General features: G+C 39.3%; 1 protein-coding gene and 1 long non-coding RNA gene across 3 annotated transcripts in view; one reads left to right on the top strand and one right to left on the bottom strand.

Moving 5' to 3' along the window:
• ANKS1B (ankyrin repeat and sterile alpha motif domain containing 1B) overlaps positions 1-26,037 on the top strand; it is a 1,178,069-nt gene that overhangs the window by 894,348 nt on the left and 257,684 nt on the right. The gene's annotated exons all lie outside the window — the stretch shown is intronic.
• Positions 3,909-6,946, bottom strand: LOC138437581 (uncharacterized). Its single transcript, XR_011256031.1, has 2 exons — positions 6,577-6,946; positions 3,909-5,002 (listed from the first exon to the last, which is right to left on the bottom strand). It is a non-coding gene; the product is annotated as an uncharacterized lncRNA (long non-coding RNA).

Genomic DNA, 26,037 nt, shown 5'->3' with positions numbered 1-26,037 from the left:
ACTCTGGGCTGGAAGAAGCACAAGCTGGAATCAAGATTGCCAGGAGAAGTATCAATCACCTCAGATATGCAGATGACACCACCCTTATGGCAGAAAGTGAAGAGGAACTAAAAAGCCTCTTGATGAAAGTGAGAGAGGAGAGTGAAAAAGTTGGCTTAAAGCTCAACATCCAGAAAACGAAGATCATGGCATCTGGTCCCATCACTTCATGGGAAATAGATGGGGAAACAGTGGAAACAGTGTCAGACTTTATTTTGGGGGGCTCCAAAATCACTGCAGATGGTGATTACAGCCATGAAATTAAAAGACGCTTACTCCTTGGAAGGAAAGTTATGACCAACCTAGATAGCATATTGAAAAGCAGAGATATTACTTTGCCAACAAAGGTCTGTCTAGTCAAGGCTGTGGTTTTTCCAGTGGTCATGTATGGATGTGAGAGTTGGACTGTGAAGAAAGCTGAGCACCGAAGAATTGCTGCTTTTGAAGTGTGGTGTTGGAGAAGACTCTTGAGAGTCCCTTGGACTGCAAGGAGATCCAACCAGTCCATCCTAAAGGAGACCAGTCCTGGGTGTTCATCGGAAGGACTGATGCTGAAGCTGAAACTCCAATACTTTGGCCACCTCATGTGAAGAATTGACTCACTGGAAAAGACCCTGATGCTGGGAGGGATTGGGGGCAGGAAGAGAAGGGGACGACAGAGGTTGAGATGGCTGGATGGCGTCACCAACTCGATGCACATGAGTTTGAGTGAACTCTGGGAGTTGGTGATGGACAGGGAGGCCTGGCGTGCTGTGATTCATGGGGTTGCAAAGAGTTGGACACAACTGAGTGACTGAACTGAACTGAACTGAGGTTAGTGCCTGATAGACTAACTGCTAAAAATTAATTTTTTTAATATATTAATTAACTAATTAATTTAACTATACACTGGATTTCCAAGACTTAATACAAAAAAGACTGTAAAATATCTCATTAATAACATTTATATTGATTACATGTTGAAATCATATTTGGGATATATTGGATTACATAAATATTAAAATTAATTTCATATAAAAGAATGGTTTTAACTCATTGCCTCAGTTTCCTCATATGAATACTGAGGCTAGCAGTGGTATTTATACCAAATGACAGAGGAGTAATGAATTAAGGCCCTTAAGGTGCTTAGAACAGTGCCTGGCAGAGTAAAAACACAATATTAAAAAATTTTTTAGTATCATTGTGGTTATTAAAACATATAGGCAAATCTCCAAGCCTGTTTGAGACTGGTTTTGTCTCCCCTCATTTCTGGGATTCCAGAACCAATTTGAGACTGGAGCCCACACATAGCAGGAGTTACGATAAAAGGAAACAGACATATTTCTTATCACGAATCCATAGTCTATTGAATCGGACTGCTGCTGCTGCTGTCACCTCAGTCGTGTCCGACTCTTAGCGACCCCATAGACAGAAGCCCACCAGGCTCCCCTGTCCCTGGGATTCTCCAGGCAAGCACACTGGAGTGGGTTGTCATTTCCTTCTCCAATGCATGAAAGTGAAAAGTGAATGTGAAGTCGCTCAGTCTTATCTGACTCTTAGTGACCCCATGGACTGCAGCCTACCAGGCTCCTCCGTCCATGGGATTTTCCAGGCAAGAGTACTGGAGTGGGGTGCCATTGCCTTATCCATTGAATAGGACTATTGCCCCTTAATTTGCTTTGCCCCTGGGCATTACACCTAGCAGAGTCCATATACAGATGGGCCCCAGGAAAATGGTTATAAGAATGAGGAGAAAGAGGGTATAAACCTCATGAACATACCCACCTATGAAGCTCTACTCTTATCCTAATAAGGAATCAAGTTCAAATTCATTTACCTAGGGCAGAATGTTGTTAGCCATGACTCCTTCACAAGAAGACACTGTATCTCCTTTGCTAGTGTCTGGCCCTCAATAAATATTTGTGAAGTAAATGAATCTGTTAACTTCTCAAAGTTCTGGTGCTATAGGATGGAGTACATTACAGCTGGAAAAAAACCAAGGCTTTAGTTGGCATAAGGCTTCGCTAGTCTTAAGACAAGTGAAGGAGAGAGAGATTTGGTCAAGGGGCCTCCCTGATGGCTCAGCGATTAAGAACCTGCCTGAAATGTAGGAGATGCAGGAGACTCAGGTTCTATCTCTGGGTCAGGAAGATCCCCTGGAGGAGAGAATGGCCACTGACTCCAATATTCTTGCCTGAAATATCCCATGGACAGAGGAGCCTGTTTTTGACTCACGTCTGCTTTGAGTGGTGTGATCTGTGTGTGTGTGTCTCTGTGTGTGTCTGTGTGTGTGTCTGTGTGTCTGTGTCTGTGTGTGTGTGTGTCTATGTGTCTGTGTCTGTGTGTGTGTCTGTCTGTGTGTGTGTGTCTGTGTGTGTCCCTGTGTGTGTGTGTGTATGTGTATCCCATCTGTATCAAGGTTTTATTTTATGTCTCATCCTTATAGATCCCAAGGGCAACTACACATCCCTAAACAGAAATGCAAGTCCTTTCACTATTCAAAGGGGATTTTGCTTTCTGTTTGCTTATGGCAGTTAAACATGCACACAGAATTCAAGCCAAAGTAACTCAGAGGGAGAAGAAGAAATGCAGAAACAGAACAGGGGAGTGAAAAAAAAAAAGCTAGATTTGAGGCATTCGTGGCAAGCCATGATGCAAAGAATGTTCAGAAACGTGGTGCTGAGTTAATCCTTCATGCGGAAGCACCCACGCTGTAATCCCATGACTAAACCTTTTATACGTTTCAAATTTTCATTGCATTCTGCACGTGTTTTTAGGGAGGATTAGAAATGCACCGAGCCTCCTCAAAGCAGGCTTGCGTGAATGCCAAAGTGAGGGAGCAGCTGGTGTAGGGTGATCCCGGCATGACACCCGACGGTCACACTGCGCCAGGGCAGTGAAACCGATGCTCTTACAACGGGCTGCAGCCCCAGCACTGGGGCCTGGATGGAGCTGCTCATGTCCATGCTCTAGCATTTGTTTCTCATTTGATGAGCATCTGACTCCTGGTGGGAAACTTCAGAGATAGGCACCTGTTAGGAGGCATCCTCTCCTAACTTCTCTCCTGTCGGTTCTCCTTTTCATTTTCTCGCTTGTTACAGCAAGGGTATTTTTTATGACAACAGAATATTTTACTCCGTGGGAAATCTGTTCCTTCTGCTTCTGCCCCCACCGGATGTTCTTCTCTGCTTCTTGCGAGGGCACAGGCAATTATAGAGCAATACATCTTCACCCACATACTTTCAGGCAAATATTGTAAAAGGGGTGCAGATGGCACTGGAGAAAAACCTTCTGTCACTTCTATCTCTTCAGTTTAAAGGAAGAGATCGCAATTTCTTTTTCAGTAAACACCCTAACAGTTCATTCATTTATTCAGTGAGCCAACAAATGTTTATTCAGTGTCTACTTGATGCTGTGTGCGTGGGCCATACATCTGATAATTAGCACCAACACACCAACCATCCTCCATGGGAGGTTTTTTCGTATGCCCACACAGCACCCACCTGGCTGCCCTTTGGCTGTCTCTCATTTGCCCCTTCCTTCTCATCTCTCCCCATTTTCTTGTTTATCTCAAGCAGAAAACTAGAATCATCTTATTGCTACTTAAGTTCAAGCCATACCCTTTGGATCTGATCTATTCCACTCATTCACTCATTCAACCAAGGTTTACTGAGTGTTCATCATCAAAACAGTAATAAAAACAACAATTTACCCTTATGTAATCCTTTGTGTTCTTTATATATATATATATTATCTCATTTGATCTTTGCAATAATCCTATAACGAAGATATTGCTGTAATGCCCATTTTCAAATGCGGATACTGAAGTGGAATAAAGAAATGTGCCATGCTTTTATATAAAAGTAACAGAAAGCCCAACGTACAGTGACTGAAACAAAGAGACATTTATTTCTCTCCTAGAACAATAAGCTGGGAAGCCATTTGACCCTAGTGTTGCTTCTCTGGCGCAGCAACGTCAGGGCTTGAACTTCCGAGAACCGCCTGACCTTTTTCCTCACGTACGCACAATGGCTGCCCTGTATTGGAGCATCGGGTCCACATTTGTGTAAAGAAAATGAGAGAAAGGGTAGCGCTGTCTGCTTCTGTCCCTCCAGCAGGGAGTCATAGGCTTTCCAGGATCCCTCACTGCTTTTCTGCTCACCTCTCATTGGCCAAGCCTGTGTCATGTGGCCACCTCTAGCAGCAGGAGAGAATGCAGAAGTAAAATCCAAGTAGTTTTTTGTTTGTTTGTTTTTCTTTTTGTTTCCAAGCCTCTGTGATGGAAGGCAGCAGGGCAAATGGGACCTTGGAATGTCTGATAGGTGGCCAGTGGGCAGCGTGTATGCCACGGGGAGCACCTGCTTGAAGCAGCGCTGGACGGAGGAGTCCTGTGCTCCAGGGCATGCAGCCCTCACCATCATGCTCTACTGCACATTGGGGGGCTGGTTAGTCCACCCTCATGGAGCCAGGACACAAAGAAGCACACAAGTAAGTTTAAAACTGCACATCCCTATATGTGCTAAAAGATAGAAGAGTGGGCTTCTCAAAAAACTAAAAACACCTAACACTCTCTCATTATTGTCTGCACCGACCCTGAGAAGTCCAGCAGGCTCTCTTGGGAGGTGACGCTCTTTACAGAGAAGTCCTTCGCCTTGACTTCTCTGAGGTCCTTCCCTTCCCTTTCTCTACACTCCATCTTATCTATTGTTGTTGCTTTGTTGTTATTATTCATGCGCATGTTTTTCTGCCAAAGTTTTGGCTTCATCTTTTATTCTCCCCTCTGTTCTTCTTTTCCTCTTCTACTCACATGTTTCTTAGCATTTTACTGGATACTCCAACAAGAAGAGGACCTGGGCTTTATTCTTGTGAACTGAAATTGTTCTTGTTTTAGCTTCTAAGGAATTTGGAAGAGATGATCACTCTTGTAAAAATCACAGTTTGAAATTTCAGTCATCACAGAGTGTCCAGCTAATCTCCCTTCATACTGTAAGAAGAGAATTAGATGGCGGTTATTAGTAGACTGCAGTTTCAGCTACGGCAAATTTCTTCTGATGGCACCCAGCCCCAGCCATGCAGCCTTGGGAGAGGCCATCATGTCCACGTGCCCTTCACACATGGTACCTGACTGAAAAGTATAAACCTCGTGGCAAAGAGCCCACCCACATGTTCAAATAGCATCAACTTTCCCATTTTCCTTAGATCCTGGTGTTCTTTTGATACATTAAAAAAAAATCATGATATACAATTAACCTTTGACTCAACATCAGAATTTACTAAAATTTGGCCTTGTGTAACCTTATTTCTCTGAACCATCATCCCAGATTCCAATATGAAACATCTGTCACCGCCTCGGAGAGCCAGAGCCCCAGCTGGCTCGGTCATGGGATACAGAATGGGCAGACACACTGTAACCATATGAACTGCTTTGCTCCAGAAACGAAATTGAGTATAAATCCCAGTTTGCGTACCCACAGATGTATATAAAGGTCAGGCTGCTGGTGTAACCCCTTGGCTTGTGCTTGGCAGAGTTCCATGCTCTTGTTCAGTGAAAGGATGAGTGTGCCGTGAACGCAGATGGGGTTGCACAGTTTACCCCGTTTGCCAGCTTTCAGGGAAAATGCAAAGCTCCAGGTGCGCTGTGTATCCCAGGAGCCAAATGGGACGGGCTGTGCTCCTAAGTGCAGTGCTGTGCTGGCTGCTGAGGTTCTGGTGGGCAAGGGACTTCAAGTACTCGGGGACAGTTTTGTCTAATGAAGATTAACAGTTACTATTTCGGTTATAAGCCACAAAGAGATCATAACTGCTGATTTCACTTGAGGGCTTATCTCAGCAAGTACAGTTTAGCGGTACTGAAGCATACAGGTAGTGCAGTAAATGGAAACTCCACTAGATGGTGGTGGTGTTCTGCTAACCAGAAGCAAGCCTCGCCGAGGCCTTGACTCCACCACTTTTCTATTCCAAAGGTAAAGCAAAATAGGATCGTGAAAATACTTTGTTGTTGCTCCTTTGTATTCATTCTAGATTATATGCAAATAGATTATTATTTGTAGCGGTTGATCAAAGACTAAGCTTCTCTAGAGGGTTGAGGATTCTTTCTCTTTTTTTACATAGACACATGGATTTTAATCTTTTATACATTTATATTTCATAGGTTTTACATGTAATATCTCTTTTAGCATATTGTAATCTTTTAACCTTATTTTTATGTGTACTAGAACTTACTCGCTTAATACCGGTGCTCTCAGGACATACATGCTACCGTTTTCTCACCGCTCCTGGAGCAATCTCTCATACAAGGGCCCAGGCTTCCAGGATGGAATGCGGATTGTCCTATGAGCAGCTTCCCTTCAAACTCAAAGTGATACAATTTGCAGTGATTGTTTTCACTTTTGTCACCCCACTCCAGCACTCTTGCCTGGAAAATCCCATGAACAGAGGAGCCTGGTGGGCCGCAGTCCATGGGGTCGCTAAGAGTTGGACACGACTGAGCGACTTCACTTTCACTTTTCACTTTCATGCATTGGAGAAGGAAATGGCAACCCACTCCAGCGTTCTTACCTGGAGAATCCCAGGAACGGGGGAGCCTGGCGGGCTGCCGTCTATGGGGTCGCACAGAGTCGGACATGACTGAAGCAACTTAGCAGCAGCAGCAGCAGCAACCTTACTTAAATACAATCCAGGTTCACAAGTTCCTCTTAGAGGTCTTATTAGAAAATCTTGCCTTATGTTTCAGAAAATAATAATAAGTAAAACTAACTTTAAAAATATACATGTCGATCTGGTTCCAAAAATCATCTCAAATTCTTTTTCTTTTAATGAAAATGTAGCTAACTTGTATCAAATTCACAATCCTCTGTGAAATTTCCCTTTAACTCCTCCAGTTCTACTGTCTTTCTACTTCACAATTAAAGGAGATCTCAGATGTCTCCCCCCAAAGCAGCCTGGGTAAATTCCCACGGTGCAGACTCCAGGCAGAATTCCCAGAAGGGCAGATGACAGCTGTTCCTTCCCCATCACACTGGAAAAGTGGCACAAGGACAGGTTGCTCATAGAACACCAGACAAATATCCATCCGCCCTTGAGAGGGTTCCAAACCCAAAGGCATTGCGTGAACATCGTCAGAAAAATTGCTATTTCATTTTAAGAGAAAAGAAACGTGGCCTAATCTAAAACAAATGCAAATTCCAAAGGACTTTGAAATGAACCATTGCAACAAAAGAAATTTGGGAAATGTCAATCATAATTATATTAATACATTGAAAAGAAATAATTAAAAGGTTGAACAAGAGTATATCAATAGTTTTCTGAGATGGTAGGAATAGTAAACATCAAGTTTTTTCTAAGTGTTTGTTGGTTGCTTACTATATGCCACTTCAGTGTGAAAAACTTGTCATCAATAGGAAGATTGTAATTTCTAATATTTGGTTTTATTTTCATGAAGTTATAATTATTACTTCAGTTAATTCAAACAATGCAGAAATGTATAGAATACAAAGTAAGAGGGTCTCCTTGCCATTTTCTCACTCCCTTTTACCTAACCAATTCCAGTCCCCATAGAAAGAGGTGACTTCTGTTAAAAACAGTTTGGTATACATCCTTCCAGTAATTTTAAATCGCTATTGGCATATGGTGATATGTGGAACATTTCTGGTATATTGATGGCTATATTTTGGGGTGAAATTTTATCATGATTTTAGTATGATTCTTCTTAAAAATAATATAAATATATTATTTATATTGTTCTAGTCCTTATATTTACATACAATTATTTTACCAAGGAATATGCTATTATTGTATTCATTTCTCCAATGTACATTCCTGTTTTAAGAAAAATTCATTAACTTAAAAAGCTGCACATAATTAATATATACAAGTTGATGAGTTTGAAAATGAGTCTACACCCATAAAACTATCACCACCAGTAGGTTTATCTGTACCATCGACCTATTAATGACTTCTAAAAGTGATACATTATTGCACATGATATTGCTTTTATTATTATATTAATAATGCATTATTATTTATTATATTATTATTTGTTATTTTGTGAAAAGAACATGTCGTATGAGATCTACTGTCTTAGCAAATTTTTAAATACACAATACAGTGGTAACTATAGGCATTATGCTATACAATAGATCTTTAAGATTTATTAATTTTGTATAACTGAAGCTTTGTCCCTTTCATGAATACCCCTCCCCCAGCCCTTGGAAATCACTGCTTCTATGGGTTTAACTATTTTAGGTTCATCATGTAAGTGACGTCTTGTAGTATCTCTTCTTGTGTGTCTGGCTTTTTTCACTTAGCATAATGTCTTCCAGATTCACTCGTGTTGTTGTAAATGGCAGAATTTCCTTATCTTTTCTTGGCTATATCATGTTCTGTTGTGGGCCTCCATGTGGCTCAGAGGTAAAGAACCCACCTGCCAATGCAGGAGACATGAGTTCATGATCCCTGGGTTGGAAGATCCCCTGGAGAAGGAAGTGGCAACCCATTCCAGTATCCTTGCCTGGGAAATTCCATGGGTTCTCAAAGAGTCAGTCACGACTTAGCAACTAAACCGCAGCAACAATATTCTGTGATATATGTACCATGTTTCCTCTTACCATTCATCAGCTGATAGCCATTTAGGCTGCTTCTGTGTCCTGGTTATTGTGAATAATGCTGCAGCTAACATGAAAGTGTTGATATCTCTTCTAATCCTGTTTTCATTTCCTTGGGATATGTATCCAGGAAGAGGGTTGCTGGATCATATGGTAGGTCTATTTTCAGTTTTTTGAGAAACTTTCATACTTTTTTTGTGGCTGTACCAGTTGACATCCTCGCCAACTGTATACGGGTATACCCCTTTATCCACATACCCTTACCAACATTTGTTTTTTTCTTTAAGTAAAAGCCATCCTAATGGGTGCATGGTTTTGATTTGCATTTCCCTGATGATTAGGAATGTTGAGGGTTTTTTTTCATACAACTGCTGGCCATTTATATATATAAATATTCTCTAGTCAGTAAATCTATAATCTTATTAAAGTTATGACCAAGGTAACCCATTCTTAAAGTGATGTGATAGTCAAACAAATACTGCCCAGCAACCAGACAGTAATTCTGAAATATCACAAGATTTTTACTTTGGTTATCAAACACTTTGGAGAGTGTTTATTACTCATGCAATGCTTCTTAACATTCCCTTTCTGAACAACCTAAGAGAAACCTCCCTGAAGAGCTGAGGAGGAAAGAAAACTAAGTAGGCAGACTTTATAGTGGGTCTAATGAGAAGAAGAGCCAGGAACTCTCAGACCCTAATATTTCTTGTCCTGTCACCTATATTAGATTAGAAATTTTAATTCTGTACATTAAAAATAAATCTTTTTCTTTTATCATGGTGAGAGACTTTTTGAAAAATTTCACATATCCTCTGATTCAGATTCAGAGTTTCTTCATGATTTTGGCAACAAATTATAACTATTTATTTCCTTTTATCTTTAATTTCCTAAAGCTTTCTACATCATTCCATTCTATAGGATTGAAAAATATCAGGTTCTGTTGTCTAATTTTTATCTTTGAAAATTTCTCCATGCATTAATTTTTAAATAACAGTCATAATACTGAATCTTTCTGGATGAAAATATTATCATGTATTTGTAAAAGATGAAGTCTTTAAAATTTGCTACACAGCAGAACCATGACCATAAATTCCTTTTGGTAAAATTTTTACATCTCTGTGTATTTCAGGCTCCTTTCAGAGATGGAATCTTAGTCTTTCAAAGTGGCTCCTGAACTTGAGCACATATCAGCATTACATGTGTGTGTGTCAGTCACTCAGTCGTGTCCAACTCTTTGTGACTCCATGAACTGTAGCCCACCAAGCTCTGTCCACGGGATTCTCCAGGCAAGAATACTGCAGTGGGTTGCCTTTCCCTTCTCCAGGGAATCTTCCAGACCCAGGGATTGAACTTGGGTCTCCTGCATTGCAGACAGATTCTTTACTGCCTGAACCACCAGGGACAGAAAGCATTGTATGAAGGGTTTATTAAAATACAATTTCCTGGACTCCACTCCCAAAATTTTTGACTCAGTGAATATGAGATGGATCCCAAGAATCTGAATTTCTAGAGAGTTTGAGGATGATGTTCACGATACTGTCTGAAGACTACCATACTTTGAGCTTCTTTATCTGCGCAATTATAGTTTTCACACATTTGGAAAATGTTCAACCCTTATTTCTCCAAGTATTTTTTTCTATCCTTCCCTTTCTGCTCTCTTGTTCAGGGACTTCAGCTGCACATATATTAGGCCATATGAAGCTGCCCACAGCAGCTTATTAGTAATCTTCAGGTTTTTTTTTTTTTCAGTCATTGTTCTCATTTTAATTTCCACTGTTAAACATTTTCAAGTTCACTAATCTTTTGCAAGCAATAATCTCCTATTAATCACATTCAGTGTAGTTTTTATTTGTACTTTTCATCTTAAAATATTCAGCATTAGACTTTTTATATCTTCCATGTCTCTACTTAACATGTCCGATCTTACTCTTCTTTCTTGAACATATGAAATGTAGTTATAGTAACAGTATTTATATCCTTGTCTGCAGATTCCATCTTCTGGATCATTTCTGGATCAATTTCAGTTGATTGCTTTTACTTCTAATTGAGGGTCATATTTTCCTGCATCCCAGAGAAGCTTTGATTAGATGCTATACACTGTGATTTTACCATTTTGAATACTGGATAGTTTTGCATTTCTATAAATATTTTTCCATCTTGTTCTGGGTTGCAGTTAGGTTACTTGGAAACAATTTGACCCTTTGGGGTCTGACTTTTAAACTTTGTAGGGGGGCAGAAAAAGATGGCGGAGGAATAGGACGGGAAGACCACTTTCTCCCTCACAAATTCCTCAAAAGAACATTTCAACGCCGAGCAAACTCCACAAAACAACTTCTGTAGGCTGGCAGAGGACATCAGGCAACCAGAAAAGCAGACCATTGTCTTCAAAAACAGGTAGGAAAAAATATAAAAGACGAAAAAGGAGACAAAGGAGGTGGGGAGGGAGCTCCGTCCCAGGAAGGGAAGCCCGTCCCGGGAAGGGAATTTTAAGAAGAGAGGTTTCCAAACACCAGGAAACACTCTCCCTGCCAAGTCTGTGGCAAGCCTTGGAAACACAGAGGGCAACATAACAGGAAGGAAAAACAAAGAAATAATTAAAACCAAGAGATTACAAGCCCACCAGTAACTCCCCCAGCGGAAAAGCAGCACAGACGCCTGCATCCGCCATTGGGAAGTGGGGGCAGGGCAGGGACGCGCGGGAGGCGCGGGCTGCAGAGCTTTGTAAGAATCGGGCAGGAACGCCCCACGCGCAACCAGAACAATCTAACTTGGGCTAGCAAACCAGACTGTGGGATAGCTACCACGCGAAAAGCTCAAACATAAGACACCGCCAGGACCGAGCACAGAACAAAGGATGGAACAGAAAAGCCGGCTGCAGACCATCCCCCGCAGGGGACAGACAGCCAGAGCCGTAAGGACTGGAAAGGGGCAATTGCAGACCCGGAGAGACTTTACTTACCTAACTGCAAGCAGGCTTCTTTGCTAAGACTTCTGGGGGTGCTGGACAGTCACCATCTGCCTCACGGGGGGCGCCAGCGGTCCACCCAGAAAGCTGAGCAGCAGCGGCAGAAAAGGTGACAAGCCGCGGCAATCGCGCTCGCCAAACTCCTGAGCTACTCGGACCTGGGAAGGGCACAAAGCGCAGTCCCAGCCGAATCTGTGCCTCTGAGGGCTGCCTGAGCGCCGAACCTGAGCGGCTTGGACCGGGGAAGTGTACGCAGCCTAGGGCCGGCCCCAGACGGTTCCCAGCTGAGCATCGTAGAGCCGGAGCGGTTTGTGCGCTGCAAGAAGGGACAGGTCAAGCGGGGCTGAGACACTGTGTGCACACGACAGTGCTACTTGTTTGCAGCATCCCCCCTCCCCACAGCGCAACTGAACTAGTGAGCCTAAAAAACCAGCAAACAGAAGAAGTTAAACAGAGGGAACCACCTTGGAAGTGATCACACACGGCCCACAACATCAGAGAAGGGCCAGATATTTTTTCTATTTTTAAAATCATTCCTTTTTTTTTTTTTTGGTTTTTTTTTCTAACTTTTTTTTAATTGTTAAGTCTTCTATTTCTCCTCTAATTTTTATTTCTATAACCTACTATTACTATTTTTTTTTAATGCTACTTTTTTAAGGCAATCACCATATATAGTCTTTGGATGGTTGTTTTTTGGTTTTTTTGTTTGTTTGTTTTTTGGTTTGTTGTTGTTGTTGTTGTTGTTGTTGTTGTTTTAAAATAATTCTTGTTTTTTTTTCTTTCTTCCTTTTCCCTTCTGCTTCTTTTCTTTAATATTGTATTTTTGAAAATCCAACCTCTACTCTAGATTTTTAATCTTTGCTCTTAGGTTTTTGTTGTCAATTTTGTACATTTAAAAACCCAAACTTCGCTACCCAAGTTTACCTGAGAGCGAGATTACTGGCTTGACCACTCTCTCCTCCTTTGGACTCTCCTCTTTCTCCACCAGGTGGCCTCTGTCTCTTTTCTCCCCCATCTCTTCTCTATCCAACTCTGTGAATCTCTGTGTGTTCCAGACGGTGGAGAACACCTAAGGGACTGGTTACTGGCAGGATTTGTCTCTCTCCTTCTCATTCCTCTCTCTTATCCTCCTGGTCACCTCTGTCTACTTCCTCCCTCTTCTCTTCCCCGTATAACTCCGTAAATACCTCTGAGCGGTCCAGACTATAGAGCGCACATAAGGCAGTGACTACTGGCTAGCTTGCTCTCTCCTCTTTTGATCTCACCACATCTCATTCCAGTTACCTCTAACTACCCCCTCCATCTTCTCTTCTCCTTGTAACTCAGTGAACCTCTTTGAGTGTCCCTCAATGTGGAGAAACTTTTCATCTTTAACCTAGATGTTTTATCATCAGTGCTGTATAGATGGAGAAGTCTAGAGGCTACTGTTAAAATAAAACTGAAAACCAGAAGCAGGCTTAAATCCAAAGCCTGAAAACAGAGAACTCTTGAATTCAGGGAACATTAAGCAATAGGAGCTCACCAAATGCCTTCATACCTACACTGAAACCAAGCTCCACCCAAGGGCCAACAAGTTCCAAAACAAGACATACCACTCAAATTCTCCAGCAACACAGGAACACTCCCCTGAGCTTCAATATACAGGCAGCTCAAAATTATTCCAAAACGTTTGATGTCTCATAACCCATTACTGGTCACTCCACTGCACTCCAGAGAGAAGAAACCCAGCTCCACCCACCAGAACTCCAACACAAGCCTCCCTAACCAGGAAACCTTGACAAGCCACTGATAGAACCCCACCCACAGTGAGGAAGCTCCATAATAAAGAGAACTCCACAAATTACCAGAATATAAAAAGGCCACCCCAAACGCAGCAATATAACCAAGATGAAGAGACAGAGGAATACTCAGCAGGTAAAGGAACAGGAGAGTTGCCCACCAAACCAAACAAAAGAGGAAGAAGTAGGGAATCTACCTGAGAAGGAATTCCGAATATTAATAGTGAAAATGATCCAAAATCTTGAAATCAAAATGGAATCACAGATAAATAGCCTAGAGACAAGGATTGAGAAGATGCAAGAAAGGTTTAACAAGGACCTAGAAGAAATAAAAAAGAGTCAAAATATAATGAATAACGCAATAAATGAGATCAGAAACACTCTGGAGGCAACAAATAGTAGAATAATGGAGGCAGAAGATAGGATTAGTGAAATAGAAGATAGAATGGTAGAAATAAAGGAATCAGAGAGGAAACAAGAAAAACGAATTAAAAGAAACGAGGACAATCTCAGAGACCTCCAGGACAATATGAAACGCTCCAACATTCGAATTATAGGAGTCCCAGAAGAAGAAGACAGAAAGATCATGAGAAAATCCTTGAGGAGATAATAGTTGAAAACTTCCCTAAAATGGGGAAGGAAATAATCACCCAAGTCCAAGAAACACAGAGAGTTCCAACTAGGATAAACCCAAGGTGAAACACCCCAAGACACATATTAATCAAATTAACAAAGATCAAACACAAAGAACAAATATTAAAAGCAGCAAGGGATAACAAATAACACACAAGGGGATTCCCATAAGGATAACAGCTGATCTTTCAATAGAAACTCTTCAGGCCAGGAGGGAATGGCAAGACATACTTAAAGTGATGAAAGACAATAACCTACAGCCCAGATTACTGTACCCAGCAAGGATCTCATTCAAATACAAAGGAGAAATCAAAAGCTTTACAGACAAGCAAAAGCTGAGAGAATTCAGCACCACCAAACCAGCTCTCCAACAAATTCTAAAGGATATTCTCTAGACAGGAAACATGAAAAGGGTGTATAAACCTGAACCCAAAACAATAAAGTAAATGGTAATGGGATCATACTTATCAATAATTACCTTAAACGTAAATGGGTTGAACGCCCCAACCAAAAGGCAAAGAGTGGCCGAATGGATACAAAAACAAGACCCCTCTATATGCTGCTTACAAGAGACCCACCTCAAAACAAGGGACACATACAGACTGAAAGTGAAGGGCTGGAAAAAGATATTCCACGCAAATAGAGACCTAAAGAAAGCAGGAGTGGCAATACTCATATCCGATAAAATAGACTTTAAAACAAAGGCTGTGAAAAGAGACAAAGAAGGCCACTACATAATGATCAAAGGATCAATCCAAGAAGAAGATATAACAATTATAAATATATATGCACCCAATATAGGAGCACCGCAATATGTAAGACAAATGCTAACAAGTATGAAAGGGGAAATCAACAATAACACAATAACAGTGGGAGACTTTAATACCCCACTCACACCTAGGGACAGATCAACTAAACAGAAAATTAACAAAGAAACGCAAACTTTAAATGATACATTAGATCAGTTAGACCTAATTGATATCTATAGGACATTTCACCCCAAAACAATGAATTTCACCTTTTTTTCAAGTGCTCACGGAACCTTCTCCAGGATAGATCACATCCTGGGCCATAAATCTAAACTTGATAAATTCAAAAAAATCGAAATCATTCCAAGCATCTTTTCTGACCATAATGCATTAAGATTAGATCTCAATTACAGGAGAAAAACTATTAAAAATTCCAACATATGGAGGTTGAACAACACACTTCTGAATAACCAACAAATCACAGAAGAAATCAAAAACGAAATCAAAATATGCATAGAAACTAATGAAAATGAAAACACAACAACCCAAAACCTGTGGGACACTATAAAAGCAGTGCTAAGAGGAAAGTTCATAGCAATACAGGCATACCTCAAGAAACAAGAAAAAAGTCAAATAAATAACCTAACTCTACAACTAAAGCAACTAGAAAAGGAAGAATTGGAGAACCCCAGAGTTAGTAGAAGGAAAGAAATCTTAAAAATTAGGGCAGAAATAAATGCAAAAGAAACAAAAGAGACCATAGCAAAAATCAACAAAGCCAAAAGCTGGTTCTTTGAAAGGATAAATAAAATTGACAAACCATTAGCCAGACTCATCAAGAAGCAAAGAGAGAAAAATCAAATCAATAAAATTAGAAATGAAAATGGAAAGATCACAACAGACAACACAGAAATACAAAGGATCATAAGAGACTACTATCAGCAGTTGTATGCCAATAAAATGGACAATGTGGAAGAAATGGACAAATTCTTAGAAAAGTACAATTTTCCAAAACTGAACCAGGAAGAAATAAAAAATCTTAACAGACCCATCACAAGCACGGAAATTGAAACTGTAATCAGAATCTTCCAGCAAACAAAAGCCCAGGTCCAGATGGCTTCACAGCTGAATTCTACCAAAAATTTCGAGAAGAGCTAACACCTATCCTCCTCAAACTCTTCCAGAAAATTGCAGAGGAAGGTAAACTTCCAAACTCATTCTATGAGGCCACCATCACCCTAATACCAAAACCTGACAAAGATGTCACAAAAAAAGAAAACTACAGGCCAATATCACTGATGAACATAGATGCAAAAATCCTCAACAAAATTCTAGCAACCAGAATCCAACAACACATTAAAAAGATCATACACCATGACCAAGTGGGCTTTATCCCAGGGATGCAAGGATTCTTCAATATCCGCAAATCAATCAATGTAATTCACCACATTAACAAATTGAAAAATAAAAACCATATGATTATCTCAATAGATGCAGAGAAGGCCTTTGACAAAATTCAACATCCATTTATGATAGAAACTCTCCAGAAAGCAGGAATAGAAGGAACATACCTCAACATAATAAAAGCTATATATGACAAACCCACAGCAAACATTATCCTCAATGGTGAAAAATTGAAAGCATTTCCCCTAAAGTCAGGAACAAGACAAGGGTGCCCACTTTCACCGCTACTATTCAACACAGTTCTGGAAGTTTTGGCCACAGCAATCAGAGCAGAAAAAGAAATAAAAGGAATCCAAATTGGAAAAGAAGAAGTAAAACTCTCACTGTTTGCAGATGACATGATCCTCTACATGGAAAACCCTAAAGACTCCACCAGAAAATTACTAGAGCTCATTAATGAATATAGTAAAGTTGCAGAATATAAAATCAACACACAGAAATCCCTCGCATTCCTATACACTAATAATGAGAAAGTAGAAAAAGAAATTAAGGAAACAATTCCATTCACCATTGCAACGAAAAGAATAAAATACTTAGGAATATATCTACCTAAAGAAACTAAAGACCTATATATAGAAAACTATAAAACACTGATGAAAGAAATCAAAGAGGACACTAATAGATGGAGAAATATACCATCTTCATGGATCGGAAGAATCAATATAGTGAAAATGAGTATACTACCCAAAGCAATTTACAAATTCAATGCGATCCCTATCAAGCTACCAGCCATATTTTTCACAGAACTAGAACAAATAATTTCAAGATTTGTATGGAAATACAAAAAACCTCGAATTGCCAAAGCAATCTTGAGAAAGAAGAATGGAACTGGAGGAATCAACTTGCCTGACTTCAGGCTCTACTACAAAGCCACAGTCATCAAAACAGTATGGTACTGGCACAAAGACAGACATATAGATCAATGGAACAAAATAGAAAGCCCAGAGATAAATCCACACACATATGGACACCTTATCTTTGACAAAGGGGGCAAGAATATACAATGGAGTAAAGACAATCTCTTTAACAAGTGGTGCTGGGAAAACTGGTCAACCACTTGTAAAAGAATGAAACTAGATCACTTTCTAACACCGCACACAAAAATAAACTCAAAATGGATTAAAGATCTAAATGTAAGACCAGAAACTATAAAACTCCTAGAGGAGAACATAGGCAAAACACTCTCAGACATAAATTACAGCAGGATCCTCTATGATCCACCTCCCAGAATTCTGGAAATAAAAGCAAAAATAAACAAATGGGATCTAATTAAAATTAAAAGCTTCTGCACAACAAAGGAAAATATAAGCAAGGTGAAAAGACAGCCTTCTGAATGGGAGAAAATAATAGCAAATGAAGCAACTGACAAACAACTAATCTCAAAAATATACAAGCAACTCCTGCAGCTCAATTCCAGAAAAATAAACGACCCAATCAAAAAATGGGCCAAAGAACTAAATAGACATTTCTCCAAAGAAGACATACAGATGGCTAACAAACACATGAAAAGATGCTCAACATCACTCATTATCAGAGAAATGCAAATCAAAACCACAATGAGGTACCACTTCACACCAGTCAGAATGGCTGCAATCCAAAAATCTGCAAGCAATAAATGCTGGAGAGGGTGTGGAGAAAAGGGAACCCTCCTACACTGTTGGTGGGAATGCAAACTAGTACAGCCACTATGGAGAACAGTGTGGAGATTCCTTAAAAAATTTCAAGTAGAACTACCTTATGACCCAGCAATCCCACTGCTGGGCATACACACCGAGGAAACCAGAATTGAAAGAGACACATGTACCCCAATGTTCATTGCAGCACTGTTTATAATAGCCAGGACATGGAAACAACCTAGATGTCCATCAGCAGATGAATGGATAAGAAAGCTGTGGTACATATACACAATGGAGTATTACTCAGCCGTTAAAAAGAATTCATTTGAATCAGTTCTGATGAGATGGATGAAACTGGAGCCGATTATACAGAGTGAAGTAACCCAGAAAGAAAAACACCAATACAGTATACTAACACATATATATGGAATTTAGAAAGATGGCAATGACGACCCTGTATGCAAGACAGGAAAAAAGACACAGCTGTGTATAATGGACTTTTGGACTCAGAGGGAGAGGGAGAGGGTGGGATGATTTGGGAGAATGGCATTCCAACATGTATACTATCATGTAAGAATTGAATCGCCAGTCTATGTCTGACGCAGGATGCAGCATGCTTGGGGCTGGTGCATGGGGATGACCCACAGAGATGTTATGGGGAGGGAGGTGGGAGGGGGGTTCATGTTTGGGAACACATGTAAGAATTAAAGATTTTAAAATTAAAAAAATAAAAAAAAATAAAAAAATAAAAGCGAAAAAAAAAAAAAACTTTGTAAAGTGAAACTAGAGTAGCATTTTGGCTTTTTCCCCACTACTGAATCAATACCCTTTTGAATATTCTGCCCAATGCCCCATGCATTATGCTTTTCGGAACAGGAGCTATTTTCATACCAAGCATATTGAACTCCAGCAATTGTTCTTCTAGTGTTTTGGTGGGTCTTTCCCCAGTCATAGGTAGTTTCCTCACATGTGTGCACTAATCAGTTTTCCTTCAATAACTCAAGAAGTCCCTCTGCCTCTCTGTGAAGCTCTCTTGCTCTGTTGCTCTGTCTCTCTCTCTCCCCACTCAGCACCTCTCTCCAGTCCTGTACTCTTCCCTGCAAACTCTAATTGCATTGATCTCTCTGAATTCCTAGTTCTGTCTTTTGAACTTTGGGAGACTGCAGATTCCACCTGGGGAGCAGCCCTATCCTGAGCTCCAATCTGGGAGCTCTTACCAGATAATAAGACAGGGCAATCCCTGTACAGTCCCTGTATCTCAGGGATCACTCTTCTTCATCACTGAGTGAAGTCCAGTGTCTTACATCTATTGTCATATATATGTTAGGTATTTTTATTATCTTTCTATGAACAATCCTTCAAGCTAAGCTTCAGCAGTACATGAACCAAGAACTTCCAGATGTTCAAGCTGGATTTAGAAAAGGCAGAGGAACCAGAGGTCAAATTGCCAACATCTGTAGGATCATAGAAAAAGCAAGGGAATTCCAGAAAAACATCTACCTCTGCTTCACTGATTACACCAAAGCCTTTTTGTGGATCACAACAAACTCTGGAAAATTCTTCAAGAGATGGGAATACCAGACCACCTTACCTGCCTCCTGAGAAACCCATATGCAGGTCAAGAAGCCATGTAACTGAACATGGAACAACAGACTGGTTCATAATTGGGAAAGGAGTACATCAAGCTATATTTTATCACCCTACTTATTTAACTTATATGCAGAGTACATCCTGCAAAATGCCAGGCTGTGTGAATCCCAAGATTCCTGGGAGAAATATCAACAACCTCAGATATGCAGATGATACCACTCTAATGGTAGACAGCAAAGAGGAACTAAAGAGCCTCTTGATTAGGGTGAAAGAGAAGAGTGGAAAAGCTGGCTTAAAACTCAACATTCAAAAAAAAAAAACTCAACATTCAAAAAACTAAGATATGGCAGCCAGTCCCCTCACTTCATGGCAAATAAATGGAGAAAAAGTGGAAACAATGACAGGGACAGTGACAGACGGGGAAGCCTGGTGTGCTGCAATCCATGAGGTCGCTCGCAGAGTCAGACACAACTTGGCGACTGAACAGCGACAATTTTCATTATCAAACTAGTAAAGGTGATCAAATTATTTAAAATATTAGATAAATTAGAAATTTTATTCAAGACAAGCTATTTCATATAGTGTCTTAGTTTATTCACTCGGAAAATTCAAAACAAGTTACGTGTTAGGTACTATTTCTTCATAATTTATAAAAGTATTTTTGAGCTTAAGTGTGCCCGCCCCCCAAAAAAAGTTCCTGTGTTGAAGTCCTAAGCCCTAGTACCTAAAATGAGACGGTATTTGGAAATAGGGTCTTTAAGGAAATAATTAAGTTAAAATGAGGTAATTAGTGAGAGCCCTAATCCAATATGGCCAATGTTCTTCTAAGAAGAGTAAATTAGGACACAGAAACACACAGAGACAAGACGTATGTGAAGACACGGAGAGAAGACAGCCATCTGAAAGCAACGGGGAGAGGCCTCAGGAGAAACTGACTCTACTGACAACTTGATATCAGATTTCTAAGCTCCAGAAATAGGAGAAAATAAATTTATGTTATTTAAACTGCCACGCAATCTATGGTACTTTCTTTTGGCAGCCCAGCAAACTAATACAACAGGTAATTTGGACTGGATATTAAGAAGGCCACAAACTGTGAGCTTCATCTCCTGCTACTCTTGTGTTATAGTGCAAGCTTTTAAACCTCATTGAACTTCCATTTCTTCATACCTATAATAGGAATGAATAATGATGTGCAGTTCTGCCTATATCATAGCATTTTGTGGGAATTCACTGATACACAGACGCACACTATATATATATATATGTATGTGTATATATATATGTATGTATGAATATATGTGTGTATATGTATATATATGTATGTATATATGTGTGTGTATATATATATGTATGTATATATATTCAGTTCAGTTCAGTTCAGTCACTCAGTCATGTCTAACTCTTTGCAACCCCATGAATCACAGCACGCCAGGCCTCTCTGTCTATCACCAACTCCCGGAGTTCACTCAGACTCAGATCCATCGAGTCATTGATGCCATCCAGCCATCTCATCCTCGGTCGTCCCCTTCTTCTCCTGCCCCCAGTCCCTCCCAGCATCAGAGTCTTTTCCAATGAGTCAACTGTCCGCATGAGGTGGCCAAAGTACTGGAGCTTCAGCTTTAGCATCATTCCTTCCAAAGAAATCCCAGGGTTGATCTCCTTCAGAATGGACTGATTGGATCTCCTTGCAGTCCAAGGGACTCTCAAGAGTCTTCTCCAACACCACAGTTCAAAAACATCAATTCTTCGGTGCTCAGCCTTCTTCACAGTCCAACTCTCACATCCATACATGACCACAGGAAAAACCATAGCCTTGACTAGACGGACCTTAGTCGGCAAAGTAATGTCTCTGCTTTTGAATATGCTATCTAGGTTGGTCATAACTTTTCTTCCAAGGAGTAAGCATCTTTTAATTTCATGGCTGCAATCACCATCTGCAGTGATTTTGGAGCCCCCAAAAATAAAGTCTGACACTGTTTCCACTGTTTCTCCATCTATTTCCCATGAACTGATGGGACCAGATGACATGATCTTCATTTTCTGAATGTTGAGCTTTAAGCCAACTTTTTCACTCTTCCTCTTTTACTTTCATCAAAAGGCTTTTTAGTTCCTCTTCACTTTCTGCCATAAGGGTGGTGTCATCTGCATATCTGAGGTGATTGATACTTCTCCTGGCAATCTTGATTCCAGCTTATGTTTCTCCCAGTCCAGCGTTTCTCATGATGTACTCTGCATAGAAGTTAAATAAGCAGGGTGACAACATACAGCCTTGATGTACTCCTTTTCCTATTTGGAACCAGTCTGTTGTTCCATGTCCAGTTCTAACTGTTGCTTCCTGGCCTGCATACAGATTTCCCAAGAGGCAGGTTAGGTAGTCTGGTATTCCCATCTCTTTCAGAATTTTCCACAGTTTATTGTGATCCACACAGTCAAAGGCTTTGGCATAGTCAATAAAGCAGAAATAGATGTTTTTCTGGAACTCTCTTGCTTTTTCCATGATCCAGTGGATGTTGGCAATTTGATCTCTGGTTCCTCTGCCTTTTCTAAAACCAGCTTGAACATCAGGAAGTTCACGGTTCACATATTGCTGAAGCCTAGCTTAGAGAATTTTGAGCATTACTTTACTAGCATGTGAGATGAGTGCAATTGTGCGGTAGTTTGAATAGAGTGCCTGATGAAGTATGGAATGAGGTTCATGACATTGTACAGGAGACAGGGATCAAGACCATCCCCATGGAAAAGAAATGCAGAAAAGCAAAATGGCTGTCTGGGGAAGCCTTACAAATAGCTGTGAAAAGAAGAGAAGCAAAAAGCCAACAAGAAAAGGAAAGATAAGCACCTGAATGCAGAGTTCCAAAGAATAGCAAGAAGAGATAAGAAAGCCTTCTTCAGCGATCAATGTAAAGAATTAGAGGAAAACAATAGAATGGGAAAAACTAGAGATATCTTCAAGAAAATTAGAGATATCAAGGGAATGTATATATATATATATGTATGTGTATATATATACTCTTCACAAACAGAAGAATTATGTAAGTTACTAGAATATTTTAATTAATAATGATATGATATTTAATAAATTAGTTTCACTTAAAACTATTTCATAATTGAAAACCAATATTATTTCAATGTAATTATAATGTAGTATTCCATTTCAAATAACATTCCTATGAATAGGGCTTAAATGAATATGTTAGGCCTACATTAGGAAGATTAAATATCATTTTGTATATAATTAGTAATGTATTTATTTCACAGGGCAAATTAATGAGTAAAATTAATGTTAATCAGATTTTTAAACAGAGTTGAAAGTATTCTATAATTCACAGCTTTATCCTGCACAATATTCATCACTTTGCTTTCAGCACTAAGTCAAAGAAATGACTTCCTAATTACCAAGCTATATGGTAATGAAGAATAAAATATTTTCTGCAGCTCAATGTTTCCTTGGAGTATTTTAGAAAGCCACGTGTGTTCATCTGTTCATAAGGAAGCAAAGAGCTCATTCAATCAAGTTCCAAGCAGCAAGAAAAACCTGTGATAACTGATAAATATAAGGATAGGTGAGCATAAAGGAAATGCTATCAGCATAGCCTATAGAGGGACATTTCAAAAGAAACCAACTACAAAGGACCAACCATTTGTATTACTCATCCATAACTCTCAAGAGTGATGATAAACAAATTCAGAGATCTCAGGAACCATGTTTCTTCCATGTTTTAAAGATATGAGAGGGGGGGGACACAAAAAAATATCCTCTTTTGTACAAATACATTAGGTCAAATTCCTCAAAACAAGTCACAGAAACATTCCCTCATAAGTTTAAAATCCGAAGGATTTTGTAGATGAGGTAGAAACCTCAGAAACTATTTGAGGGAAGAAGGGGAAAAGACAAGAATAGACAAATAAGGTCCTTGAGCATAAATTTCTAGTCTAGTAAAGTTAAGCAGACCACAAGCAAGTAAACAAATTGATGAGGTCATTTCAAATAGGGACAAGCATCATAAATAAAATTAAACAGGATAGTGGACTATGGTAGTATTGCAGTGCTATTTCAGGTTGAGTCATCAAGGAAATTCTCTTTACAGAGGGTACATTTGATCTGAGTTCAGAATGATAACACAAGAGCCAGCCTTACCAAGATTTGGAAAAAAGCATTCCAGGGAGAGGGCGCAGCAAAGGCAAAGGCTATGAGATAGGAACACGCACGACATTTTGAGGAATAGAAAGAGGATCAATGTGATTAGAGTTTGGTGAGTGTCAGGGAGATATGTACAGGGTGGTGGGAAGGAGCCAGATCATATTAGTAGGTCTTGCCCATCTGTCCTGTGATCTGCTCCAGCCCATGCTCCGTGACATCTGTGCCCTGATCTGTCCATGTTGTCCTTCTGTCACTTCTCATACATTGTCTTCTATTATCTTTTTACATATAAATATTCTGTTTTCTCAAACAAGTGTTAAGTTCTCTAACAGCTAGACTGAGTGCTCTCATCTATAGATACTAGGGTGCTTTTCGTATAAGTGTGTGTATGTTTGTATATGTGTGTGAGCATATATTGTGTAACTAGTATAAGCTAGTGGTTTAAAATTTGAGCATTGGAACCAAACTAAAATCAAACCATGGCTTTTATTATTTACCAGCTGTGTAACTTTGGCCAGTGACTTGGTTTTCTCATCAGTAAATGGGATGACCAACTGTAGCTGCCTCATAGGGTGATTGTGAGGATTAAATATTTAATTAAATATTAAACTGCACCAGAATGTATAGCACTTAAAGCACTTAAGGATAAAAGATATAGTGTCTGAGATGAAAACTATACCAGCAACAACCTGTGAACCAGCATGTATGTATATGAAACCTGATTGAACCTTGCATCTATGCACCAGGAACTTGTATAAGAATTTTCATGCAGTATAAAACTGAAATTCCAAAGTCTATCAACAATAGAATAGATAAGCTATATAGATTCATACAAAATAATTCTATACAGCAATGAAAACGAACAAATGAAGGTTACACACGTATAAGTGAACCTCGGGAATGTAATGTGGTGCCAAAAAAAATGCAATAGATACACAAATGATTCCATTTATATTCATTTCTTGCATTCAAAAGTACACAAAATCTAACAATATATTTTTAGAGAGACAAGCATATATGATAAAACTATCAAGAAAAGCAGAAGGATAATAAAAACAAACCTCAGGAGAGTAGATACCTCTAAGAGAGACAGAAGGGGAGGGCATCTGGGAAGAACGTGCAGAGGACATCAGAGATCACGATGACTTTCTTTTTCTTGCACTGGTGGTGGGTATACTGGCGATCATCATATTATCCGCACTTTTACTCTTGCTACTGAAAGGATAGTCTACAGAGCAGAGCGCTGGTATCATCTGGGATTTTGTTAGAAATGTGGAAACAGGCCACAGACTGCCTGAATCAGAATCTGCATTTTTATAAGCTCCCAGTGATTGTTTGCATATTACAGTTTAAGGATCACCACTCTAAAATTTACATATATTTTATAAGTATTCTTTTGTATTAAAAAAAAACATTTAATAACAGCTTATTCACAGTATTCATACATGGCACTGGAGAACAGCATAATCATATCACTAAACATCTCCTAAAAGCATCGAAAGGGGGAAGAAAGAGAACTTAAGCTCTTTATAAATATTCAAGATCTCTCCCATATGCCATAATGTATCTTAGTTTGATGAGCTCATCACATATACCTATATCTTGAATATTATTCAATCAATGTCAATCTCTTGATCCTTACTTACTAAGTTCTTTCTTAAGCTACCAATTGTATCTATTGACTATAAATACATGAAGTATAAACTGTTATTTCCAAAATTTGAATTTTAAAGTGTCCTAAACACTTATTCCTATTCTTAGATTTAATAATCTCTACTGATATAGAATATCCAACAAGAATGATATTTTACCAGGATAGGAGGGGAGATAAAGAGAGAATGACTACATGCATATGTATGGCTGAGTCCCTTTGCTATCCAAAGGAAACTATCACATCATTGTTAATCGACTGTACTCCAATACACCACAAAATGGCACTGACTTCTAGAGAAAATAACTCATCCAAGGAGAGATTTTTGCCGTGAGATGCAAATCTCTCAAGAGATTGAATAAGATTTTCTTAATAAAATAATTTTAAGTTTCACATTTAGGGCCCAGAAAGCATAGTAAAAATATTCTCTGAACTGCTGGAATTTTCAAGTATTAGCACTGATCATTTTCACTCATTTGAAACTTTGCCTCTAAGAATATTATTGTACAATATAACACACACTATGAATAGCCAGTGATGCTGTCTCTTTTCCTTACATTATTTATTTCCATTTATTTTTGCCAGCTAAAGATGCTTACATGTGCTGACACATTTTCATTGATTAAAGAATGTCAATAATTCCTTCAGCTTCTTTGTTCACTTTCTTACTATCAAATCTTGTTTGACTTTGAAGTTTTTATATACCTGACATGAAAGGAAAATATTAGTAGGTCTAACAGCTAATTAGTTCAAAATAAAATACAAAATAAATAAATAAAAAGCTTATAACATTTATAAATGAGCAACTTTTCTAACTAAAATATTA

The sequence above is a fragment of the Ovis canadensis genome, chromosome 3 (genome assembly GCF_042477335.2).
Source record: "Ovis canadensis isolate MfBH-ARS-UI-01 breed Bighorn chromosome 3, ARS-UI_OviCan_v2, whole genome shotgun sequence".
In the NCBI taxonomy this organism is placed as follows: domain Eukaryota; kingdom Metazoa; phylum Chordata; class Mammalia; order Artiodactyla; family Bovidae; genus Ovis; species Ovis canadensis.
The sequence above is the reverse complement of the archived record's forward strand: the minus strand, read 5'-3'. Positions and strand labels throughout refer to the sequence as shown.